The sequence below is a fragment of the Saccostrea cucullata genome, unplaced genomic scaffold, assembly GCF_032062105.1.
Source record: "Saccostrea cucullata isolate Sc308-1 unplaced genomic scaffold, CSIRO_AGI_Scuc_v1 ctg11022, whole genome shotgun sequence".
NCBI classification, from domain to species: Eukaryota; Metazoa; Mollusca; class Bivalvia; order Ostreida; family Ostreidae; genus Saccostrea; species Saccostrea cuccullata.
Genome location: NW_026939771.1, coordinates 73750 through 85331, shown reverse-complemented (window position 1 = coordinate 85331; position 11582 = coordinate 73750). Strand labels below are relative to the sequence as shown.

The 11582-nt window shown below is 36.0% G+C and overlaps 1 long non-coding RNA gene across 1 annotated transcript; it reads right to left on the bottom strand.

The window, feature by feature from the left end:
* Positions 1 to 740: 740 nt before the first annotated feature.
* LOC134253903 (uncharacterized) lies at positions 741 to 4540 on the bottom strand. The gene is made up of 3 exons (XR_009989204.1): positions 4395 to 4540; positions 1675 to 1777; positions 741 to 1410 (listed from the first exon to the last, which is right to left on the bottom strand). It is a non-coding gene; the product is annotated as an uncharacterized LOC134253903 (long non-coding RNA).
* Positions 4541 to 11582: the final 7042 nt, after the last annotated feature.

Below are 11582 nucleotides of genomic sequence, written 5' to 3'. Positions count from 1 at the left end.
CAAGGGCTTCCATTTCAAATGTAGGTATAAATGGTAAATCAAGGACAGTGACACGTTCCATATAATGTTCTTGTGTTATTTCTCCAATTGGATTCTCTCTCAAATAGAATTCGATTTCATCACTTTTTGGAAGGATATGAGGAAGACGCGTTAGCCCAGAACCAGTACAATTCATATGGAGAACCAATTTCAAGTTTCGCCTTTCTAAGCTTGAATTGTCTGGTTTTTCGATACAAGAGCAACCTCTAGGACACACAGGGCTGGCAGTATAATTACAAATCAAATCAATAATTTCTTTATTTTTTATGATACTTGGGAGTGATCTCCCCCTGAAAGGCGCTGGCGAACCACAAGTTATATTGAAGTAATTCCTATCCATTTTATTAATATATGGTTCAAAAAGTAAAACGGGTTTTGCGATTCTACAGTTGCATATCAGAGGGTTATGTCGTACATCAAAGCCGAAGTCGAATAGTTTTCCCAAATCAACAAGGTTAGCAAAACCCAGTTTTTTAACATTTGGCATTTTTGTGAATTGGTTGTGTGAAATATCTACAAATCCTGGACCATATTTTTTGGACCAATTCATTTTCCAGTTGTGCATATTCGTGCCTGTACCCAGGTTATTGTTTGAAAAATGAAGATAACAAAACGGTCTTTCAAAAACAATGTCTTCGACATCAACCGATATCAAAGCATTTCCTCTCAAAATAATAACATGAGCTGCCATTGATGCCAAAGTCCCCGGCTCTATATAACTAATGGAATTATTGGATAGGTTGACATACCTTAGATTCCTATTTCCAACAAGAGAATGTTTAGTTAAAACTGTTATTAAATTCCACGACAAATCCAGATGCGTTAGGTTTGCGAGACAGGTAAGATTTGGAATTGTCAGGATTAGATTGTGAGATAAGTTTACTCTTGTTATTCCTAGAAAATCACATAAATTTTGAAGGCAAGGCAGAATCGGTACTTTTAAAAGACGATTTTGTAATAAGTTTGTTTGTATGTTACTCAGAAAGCATTGAAGATATTTGTACGAATATTCTAGAACCATATTTCCATGAGATTTATTCCCTTCCAAATATACCTCTTTTGAAACATTTAAAGAGAGAAAATTGTCACTGTAATCCAAAATACTTTTAGCGTGACAAGCACAACATTGGTCTGTCTTAGTTCCAGTGGAAGAAGTGTCTTGACACCAATTTGGACAGAATAGCGGTAATCCATCCCATCCACGTGGAACCCATCTAAATATTTCGTTTGTCGAGGAGTCCCCAGAACTACGTGCGATCCAGGGTTGAGACAATGTTACAAATATACAGAGGAAGACTTGGAACACCATGTTTTTGTTTTTTGCTCGTTGAACTCCACAAAGCTTATCTGCACGTATGATGCTCTACAAAACTGAAAAGTGATTCCAATCATTTTTTGGAATGTAACTTCCTTAGTATATCTGGAACTCAAAGTTCGATTAATTTCAATTTGTCAGGAAGTACTTGAATAATATAATATGCGTATTTATGAGAATAATGTGAATTATGATATATTTCAACAAACAAGTTACATCTTTTGAAATTAAATAAATTTTTCGGTATGTTTTTAAAGCAGCTGAGAATCATTTTTCCTTTATATTCAATATATACACCATGTATAATTACGAAAACTTACATTCTAGTTTGCCTACAATCGTGTGTGGGCCGCCGATTCTGGGGAGTTAGTGTGAATGCCTTGAGGGCTTGCAGTCTACCTGTGGTTATCTGTCCACTTATTCCTACACAAGGAAGTGATTTAATACAGAGTGAGATAACAAGGTTACAAACTTTACCTGTGTTAGGAATTTTGAGACAATTTTAAATTAAAAAGTAAGATTTTTTTTTCTTAATAATCTATATTGTTTTACTTATGAAAACATCCCTGCCATGAAGTGGGATCAGGGGACGTGGGGGAGTAAGCATTCTGTGTTGACCGGTCACACCCGCTGTAAGCCCATTATATTTTATTAGAAAAACCGGGCCTACCGTATTAAAATCCAGTATAAAAATAAAAGCGGAAGAAAGATATTGAGATTACGAACAGTATTAAATCTAACATCTCCATCGATGCGATATATCCCCGTGAACTTGAGATGAAATATACCACAGAGTCTGACACATCTGTTTCACACTTGGATATTTTAACTGAAAAGACGTTAACTGTAATCTAAGAACCTTGCTGTTTGTTAAACGTGACGACTTTTACTTTTCTATCGGCAACTTCCCTTTCTTATGCAGCAATATACCTTAAATTTTGTTCTTTACTTCTTCTCTTCACCTTGCACCAGCAACAAGAATCTGATTTTTATCAGATTGATAGGACCACAGTGGAACATAGCTGTATTTGATATGTTGAATCCGGGATGAATACAGATTTTTGAATTTTACCTCACTGAATTTATTCACAAATGGAAAGCCGACCCCGTGCACAGGTCTCGGTGCGTTGTGACGTTTGCAAGACTGCCGTGGTACAGATGTACTGTGATGCATGTCTTGTTAATCTGTGCACAGCTTGCGTAGGAAAACACATGATTTCTGATGAATCAAAACTTCACTACAATATTAAAGGTACTTGGACACAGATTTGAAGTTATTATTTTCTCTATAATATTACGACTTATATATTTTAATAGCATTTCACACAAAAATTAATTAAAAATCTTATTTCATTTAAAAGATTTTGAAATTTCAAATTTTTCGGCGGGTTTGATTGACATATCCTTGCACTCTCACAAATTTAATTTTATTCTTAATCCTTAGGAAAAGTGGCAATCTCGTTTTGTATAAATGAAAAATATTAATACTATAATCCAGAAAATTCAGAGTAGACATGTTCGAAAAGAAAACAAACACACAATATATTGTCAGTCCGTGCAGTTGTGGTAAGCAGACTGTGACGATTGAACGCACCCGGTGAATTCTAAATATAAACAATAACAGAACTCGAGCCCTGTTTACAAAAACTGTGTACATAACACGAGTGTGCTCGATTCGCTAATATCTGTACGCATCTCTTAGTTCGGAATGACGATACTTGTGAAGGTGTTTTGCTTTCTAACATTTCTACTCTGAATAAAAATTATTTTTCTTGTTAAAAGTTTTCATATTTCTCATTAATACACATTCAAATTGCCACTTTTCCTTAGGATTAAAAATAAGGTTAACATTTGTGAAAGTGCAAGGATGTGTCAATCAAACCCGCCAAAAAATTGAAAGTTTTAATAACTTTTAAATGAAATAAGATTTTTAATTAATTTTTGTGTGAAATGCTATTAAAATATATAATTCGTGATATTATACAGAAAAAATGAGAAAATATTAACTTCAAATCTGTGTCCAAGTACCTTTAAATTTCAGTCTAGGAAATCATTCCCCCTATACCCTGGATGTACAATACACCTTAATGAACGCTGTGAAATGTATCGTAAACATTGTGTTATTCCAGTATGTAGTGCCTGTGTTGCATCTGAAAAGCATTTTAATCACAAAATATTTCTACTCCGAGAAATGTATTCATCGAAAAGGAAAGAAATACAAGATATTGGGAAAATAACAGCAGAAATTTCAAAAACGTACGATGGAATTTTGGCGGATATACAGACAAGACAGACAGAGTAGAAATGAAATGTAAGGATATTTCTGAATCTATAGGAATACTAAGAGAGGATTATCACAGAAAGATTGACATAGTTGTCAATCAACTCCAAGCAGAGCTAAAGAGAATGAAAAAGGCAATCATTGAAGTTTTAAAGAATAACAAAGATGAAATAGAATGGGATATTTTAAATATTAATCTTATGTGAATTCGTCAGAAAAAATTCTCGAATCAAATGATTCATCGTTGATATTTCAATATAATAGTAAAATATCCACATTAAAGAAAAGTCCACTTCCTATTATTATTTCTTTACCATCATTTTCGCCAACTGAAATTCAAGAAGATCAGATTCAGAAACTTTTCGGAACGTTATCTTTGATAAAGGATGACCATGTGTACAACTCAAGGATGGCAAAACAAATAGCAGAATCTGCACCAGCCCCTTCAGCCAAAACACTACTGGATAAACCAGAGACCATCACCACTACATGTGCTGCATAAGTAAGGGAAGTTGACGATAGAAAAGTTAATCACATAGCTTGATTGTTAGGTTACCATTAGCGTCTTTTTCAAGTAAAATATCCAAGTATGAAACAGAAGTGTCGGACTCTGTGTGTCACAATATAGTCTTTTGGTCTTTCAGAACTCATTTTCCTTAACATTGACTTCAAAGTACCATTGAACTTTTCTACTAGTCCATTACATGCTGGATGGTATGAAGTTGTTACTAATTACTTAAATGATAAAAGTCGACCCACCTCTTTCATGATGTTGGAGGTAAATTGCGTACCCATGTCCGACAGAACTTCTTTTGGAATGCCAACTCTGCTGAATATTTCTACCAATGTTTCTACCACCGTCTCTGTATCGATGTTCTTCAATGCAACCGCCTCTGGATACCTAGTACTGTAATCTACAACAGTCAAAATATATCTATTGCCTTTATCAGTAATTGGAGAAAGCGGACGTACCAAATCTACGGCTATCCGTTCAAATAGTGTATTAACAAGTGACATTTTCTCCAACGGAACCTTCTTCACTTTGCCTTTAGGAAATGTTCTTTGGCATTTGTCACATGATTGGCAATATCTCGTCACATCACCATGGATTCCAGGTCAAAAGAAATTCGACATGATGCGGTCTTAGGTTTTCTTTGTACCAAGATGTCCGCCTAGGATACTGTCGTGCGCAATCTTCATAACTTTCTGTCGCAAAGGTTCTGGAACAACAAGTTGTTTATGCAGTTTTTCATCACTAACCTTTTTTGAATGATAATGTCTGTACAACAGTCCTCTTTCAACTCTAAACCATGTCTCTATATTTTCACCAATGTTCTTCTTTCTGCCAGTCGCTGCATGCTCACGATACACTTTCAAGGAAGAATCGTCCATCTGCAGTTGTTTCATTTGATCAATTGTCATATCAGTATTCACTAAATCTGAAACTTTTAGCTTTTTCATACCTTTGTCTTCTTTCTTTTGATTCCTTGTCTGTACAGCTTGAAGAACTTGACTACACTCTTCTCTTATGTCCTTATACACCACTGTGGATCAGGATCCGTCTGATTTGTGGCACCATCGATGTTACCTATAATAAGATCGTAAACAGGTTCTTTCATACATAAAGCATTGATATTACCTGTGAAATAGGGAGTGTCGACATAGATGGAAGCCTCTTCCACTGTACGAACTGTGCCATCTATCAGAACACATTCCTGCACTTGTCCAGTCGGCTGATCATCTGTAACCAAATCTTTCTTCACAACAACATCGCTACAACCTGAGTCTTTTAATACCTTAACAATGTTCTCACCGACATAACCCATAGCAACGGGCATCTTTTCACAAACCTTGCAGACGCCTACAATAACAGGTAATACGTGTCCACATGCAAGTTTTACAAGTCCGTCTGTGACACAACACTGCAACAGTTTATGTTGAGGGATGCATGCTGATCCTATGTGAGGCTGATTTTGATGCGATATTGCGTTGTCCATCCTGACTTCAGCAGAATTCTGTACGTTGGAACTATAGCATTGTCATTAGATTTTATGCAATTCAACTCACAGTTATGTTAACTCTGTAACATTGCAGCCTTTTGAGTATTGTGTGAAGTAGGTACTGCTCGAGGAATCTTCTGCTTCGAGAAACAGTTTCTTGCCAAATGGCCACTTTTCCCACAGATGTAACATTTTCTCTCACCTTTCTGCTGTAGTGATCCTTGGTACATCTGTTGCTTTTGAATTGATCCACTGCTGTTACTCTGAACGCAAGAAGTGCTTGATGGTTGCTTCTGAAAAACTTGTAAGTCTTTAGTGAATGAAGTGTAACCATGAGCTTCAATAAATTGGTCTGCGAGATTTGATTTCTTCTACGCTTTTCGGGTGTCTTTCTTTAAGATACATTCCCAACGGCTACTACAACTGTTTAAAAACTGTTCTCTTAAACACAAATCTTTAAGACCGTCATATGTTTTAGGACTATCTGCTAAAGACAACCATTCTCTACATAATTATTCAGCCTAGCAAAGAATTGTGAAGGATTCTCACCCTGTTCTGGTCTGCTGGAACGGAATTTGACACGAAACCCTTCTTCCGTCAGTTGAAAACGCCTTAACAACGCTTGCTTCAAGGAACCATAGTTCAAAGCCTCTGAAACTGGAAGTCTAGAATACACCTCAAGAGGTTTACCTTTCAGGAGAGCAGTAAGATTAATGGCCCATGAAGACTCTTCCCACTTAGCACACGAAGCAAACCTTTCGAATCTCTGTAAATATGAATCAATACAATCTTCAGATTCATCAAACGGAGGTAACTTTGGCAACTTAGCAAGCGATTGAGAAGCAATACCCAATGGACCTACAGCTAATTCTCTAGCTTTTAATTTCTGTAATTCAGTTTCTTTCTTAAGTTTTTCTAATTCAATTTCGCTCTCAATCTTTCTCGCGTCTCTCTCTGCTGCCCTTACCATCCTTTCAAAATATTCTCTCTCTTTTCTTTCAACAAACTCTTGTAACTCAGTTCCTTGCAAACCTAACTTTTCTACTAATTGTACATACTCCATGGCTACAATATGCAACGCAACAACAAACAACAGATGTGAAAATAAGAAAATGCATATGAAAAAAAAATATTTTGTACAAAACCTGCAAGTAATATGACTCTTTGTCAACTCAACTTTTTTTCCAAAACGTATGAAAATAATGCAGGTATACTTGGCTAACTGGAAATCTATCTCACCGCTGCCACCAAAATGTCACAACTGACCTCAAGTTGTGATGGATTCTTTTTAGAATTCACTAACCCAAACAAAATATTTTGGAAGACCTCATGTGTACCAAGAAACAACAAGATTTATAAAAATAGTCCGATTCCGCAATGGTTATTTTGCTTAAAAAACCGTTTTCGAGTTTGTTATTTATAATGCGCATGACGCTTCCGGGGAGTTCACGCTTTAGTGCACTGTAGGAAAACACTGGTAAGATCAAACGCTATTTATAGATAATAATGACATGGGGCGTTTAAATATTATCGACCTACGTCGAGGCAGAGGGTTTCATACCTTGCCGACCTGATATTTTCGGGATTTATAAATCATTGTTTAGTTTAAGATAAATATTGTATGTACATCACTACATGTGTATTCATCATATTAATAATTTTTTTTCAGCATGGGTAAAACGTATTGCTGCATTCCCCTCTGTCACAACACGTCAAATACCATCCAACAGGACGGTACAAAAGTAATTCTGCATAGATTCCCAATGTCACATAAAAAATTCCACATCAGACGGCAATGGGTAATGAAAGTAAAAACTGTCAGAGCAAATTTTGCATGATAGTTCCAGAATTTGCAGTGCCCATTTTGAAACCCCTTTCACGGGTGAATCAATTCCAACCATTTTTCCATCAAAACCAATAAAAGAAGTGAAAGAAAGAAGACCACTGACAAGGCACACCAATTTTACTAGCAACATTACTAATTCAGAGATTGGTTCCAGTGACAGTCCTTATCCTGATGAAAAAGGTACATCAGTTGACTGCAATGAAAATGAACTTTTTAAAGAAAATACCTTTGAACACAATATTTTAGCTGAAACAACAAACACAGCACATAAAAGTACCAGTACAAGTTCCTACAACATAACATTGGATGTGGGAGTACAAGCAGGTCACTCGTTCTGCTCAACCAATGATGCTGCTGTTCAGTGTGATTTGCCTCGAATGGTTTATGAGGACATCAGAGACAGTGATGAAAAAGTTCGCTTTTATACAGGCTTCCCTACATTCCAAGTTTTATGGCTCTTCTTTTTAACCCTTCTGAAACATGGGGCAGATAAATTAAACTACTGGGAAGGGGAAAGGCGTTCAATGGGGGACAAAAATTATCATCAAGATGGCCATCAAAAACCAGGGAAAAAAGATTTCTACGGCCCATAGATGAATTCCTACTAACATGCATGAGACTCAGACTTGGACTGAATCAAGAACTTTTAGCCGATATTTTTAGAATTTCAAAAACTAGTGTTTCAAGAATATTCAATACATGGGTGTACTTTATATATGATCATACCAGAGGTTTAATTGCATGGCCTACAAGGGAGCAGATACTTGCTAATTTACCTAGATACTTTAATGATCACTCAGATACTCGTCTAGTAGTTGATTGCACTGAATTTTTTGTGGAAAGGCCATCATCTCTTGTAGCTCAGTGGTTAACTTGGTCCGAGTATAAGCATCATAATACGTTCAAAATACTTGTAGGGGTAACACCTAATGGGATGGTATCATTTGTATCTAGGTTATGGGGAGGGAATGCATCAGATAGGCACATAGTTCAAAACGATGACTTAATACCTAAATTGTCCCCGGGTGATGTTATTATGGCCGACAAGGGCTTTACCATAGAAGATTTACTGCCTGCAGATATTGGTTTGAATGTTCCTCCTCGGGTGTCAACTAAAAGTCAAATGTCTTCATCCGAGTTTTTTAAAACTGCTCATATTGCCTCAGCTAGAATAGTAGTAGAGATGAAAATGGAGCAAATTAAAAATTTTCAAATTCTAAATTCTGTATTACCACTTTCAGAGGCACATCTGTCAGAACAAATAATTGTTATATGTGTGTCGTTAACTAACTTGTTACCACCTCTTCTACAGTAAAAATAAATTCAATATGCAGTTACTTTTTAAGTGCAATAAAAGTCCTTGAGAAAATTTTTATTGATAGAAAATTCAAGCAGAATAAAGTTACTCTGGGTTTGCATCATTAAATTTGGAAATTATTCTGTTTTTTAATTTTAAAAAACTATATCGTTCTTAGTATACCTGCATTATGTCAGCTGATTTTGTTTTGGGTGTGATGTTCGCCGATGATATCGTTACAGTACTTATTTTGAATGCAGAGATTTCTCTGTTTTTTTTGTGGAATTGATGGCTCCAAAAAGGAAGATGTAGATCCAAGAGCTTCGTCATTTTTTATCTGAAACCTTATCGAAATATGATGAAGCTATACTACGATTTAATCAATGTGGTCTTGATTGAAAACAAATGATGCATTCAAACTTTTTTTGATAAATCTTGAAAAAAAAACCAACTTAAGTCAAGCTCGTGTAAATAAATGGAATAAAATTAAGCGGATAGATTTTCCAATTTCTTATATTTTCAATATATTATATACTGACTAAAGTAAAGGAAAAGTAGTATAAAATACGACCTACCCTTACTGTCTCTGTCTCCTCGTCTCATCTGACTCTATATGATCGGATGTTATATAACCCTGTATCGTATTTTAATGATACGCACATTAACATCTTATATTGCTTTTTTACTATTAATTCAATAATTCGTGCAGTATATAAGAAACTGGGTTTTGAGGACGATGTATTATTATCTTTGTAGTCTTTCACATTCAGTTCATTATCTGTCATTATCAGATATCGTCTAAAAAATCAAAGCTCTCTTGTACTAAAAATAATACTAAAATGAATCCCGCCATATGGATTACTTAGATAAAATAACGTTTCTTGCATCTGCAACGTCTCCGTTGCCGACAAATAGACACACAAGAAGGTAGAACTATAAGTATGCCACTCTATTTAACAGAAAAAAGTGAGGCACTGCCACATTCCATCTGATCCCTCTCCCGAGTCTCCGCCTCTCTTTTTTTCTTCTCTGCCTGTTTCTTCCTCCCCCATTCCTGGGCATACTTTAGTAATGTTTTGATGCTATTCTCAATGTCTTTTTTTTTTTTACAAGTAGCAAGGATTCTATCTACATATGATGCTCAGCCAGAGATATGGTATTGGGCCAACTAAAGGCCGTTGCAAATCCTCCAACAAATATTCTCTCTCATTACAACACTTTTATGATATAACGTCAACAGTTAGCCAACACTGGCCCCATAATACATCACGAACTATCAATGTTCCATGCTGGACCACTGTTGGCCCAATAAAGGTATGCCAACAGCAATTATACAACAATAATGTAAGAATGGGACAACGATGTGCTGCTATCTGGGACTGTGGGACGTGAAGAACAGTCCTTCGGGTGAGACTGTATAAACCGAGGTCCCGTGTCGCAGTAGGTGCCGAAGTAGATCCCTTCCTGTTCAATGGCCTTGAGTTCCGAGTATAAAACAAATTTGTAGCTCTCCATCGGTTGTGGCGTCTCCATATGAGTGAAAAATTCTAAAAAGGGACGTTAAACAACATACAATCAATCAATCAGCATACATATATTTACATTACTTATTCTTTTAGTTAATACATGCACATCATAAACAAGCTTACATCATAAATTGTTAAGAAAAACAACACATAGACAGAGGACTAAAACATTATATTAAAGTAAATGTTGTTGCAGGTTAGCTGGAAATGTTCGGTTCTATAATCTGGATACTCCTAAAATGTCTTCTATTTAATGTTACTAAAGAAACCTTTCCATCATCTTTGAAAATATTCTCTTCTCTCCCGAAGCAAAATCAACAACATTGCCAAAACGCATGACGGCCTTAAATGTTTTAGAGGGAACATCTGTTTTCCTCATCAGATCGTAGTTTATGACCAGCAATTCCTTTCTAGAGTCAGACAAGTAATTGTTCCAGATACACTTCCAGTCATTTTGCGTCAGAAATGAATCCTCATGGCAGTAGCCATCAGACATAAAGACGATGTAGTGCCTTGATACAGAAATCTGTCTTGAAGTCTCCTCTGACCTTATGCAGCCCAAAGGTAGGTCACGTGACGGGATAAATGTAGTCAAGTCATTCCTTTTCAAAAATGGTTCAAGTCTCTTTATCAGCCACGAGTTCAAATCTTGGATCTTTTCGTCATATGAAATGTAAACCACACAGTCTTCGTCCAGAGTTTTCTTGGATGTTGTACATATTCGTCTAGATCTTATAATGATCTCAATTTCGAATTTCGATATGTTAGCAAAATAAAAAGGATGAAAGCAGACACGATTGTAGAAGAGACTGACAATAAGACAAAATAATTATGATGTTGACGGAAGTCTGCACATTTTAGATAAGAAAAGTACTTTGTCAGTAGTTTCTCACCATTTCCTTTTATACAATAAAAAGAATATTGTGCGCAATTATCCGCTTGTTTTGTTTGAATCCAATCATACATCCAGAGGTGTGAACAAGTGCAATACATAAGAAAACTTTCCCGTTGAAGTTAAACACATGGATTAAGGGAGGAAAGTATTTGAGGAATTCCATGCTGCTGTTGGGGTCTTGGAATGGAGAAAACCTTCAGATGAGTAAGATTTGCAAGGGCTTCCATTTCAAATGTAGGTATAAATGATAAATCAAGGACAGTGACACGTTCCATATTATGTTCTTGTGTTATTTCTCCAATTGGATTCTCTCTCAAATAGAATTCGATTTCATCACTTTCTGGAAGGATATGAGGAAGATGCGTTATCCCAGATCCAGTACA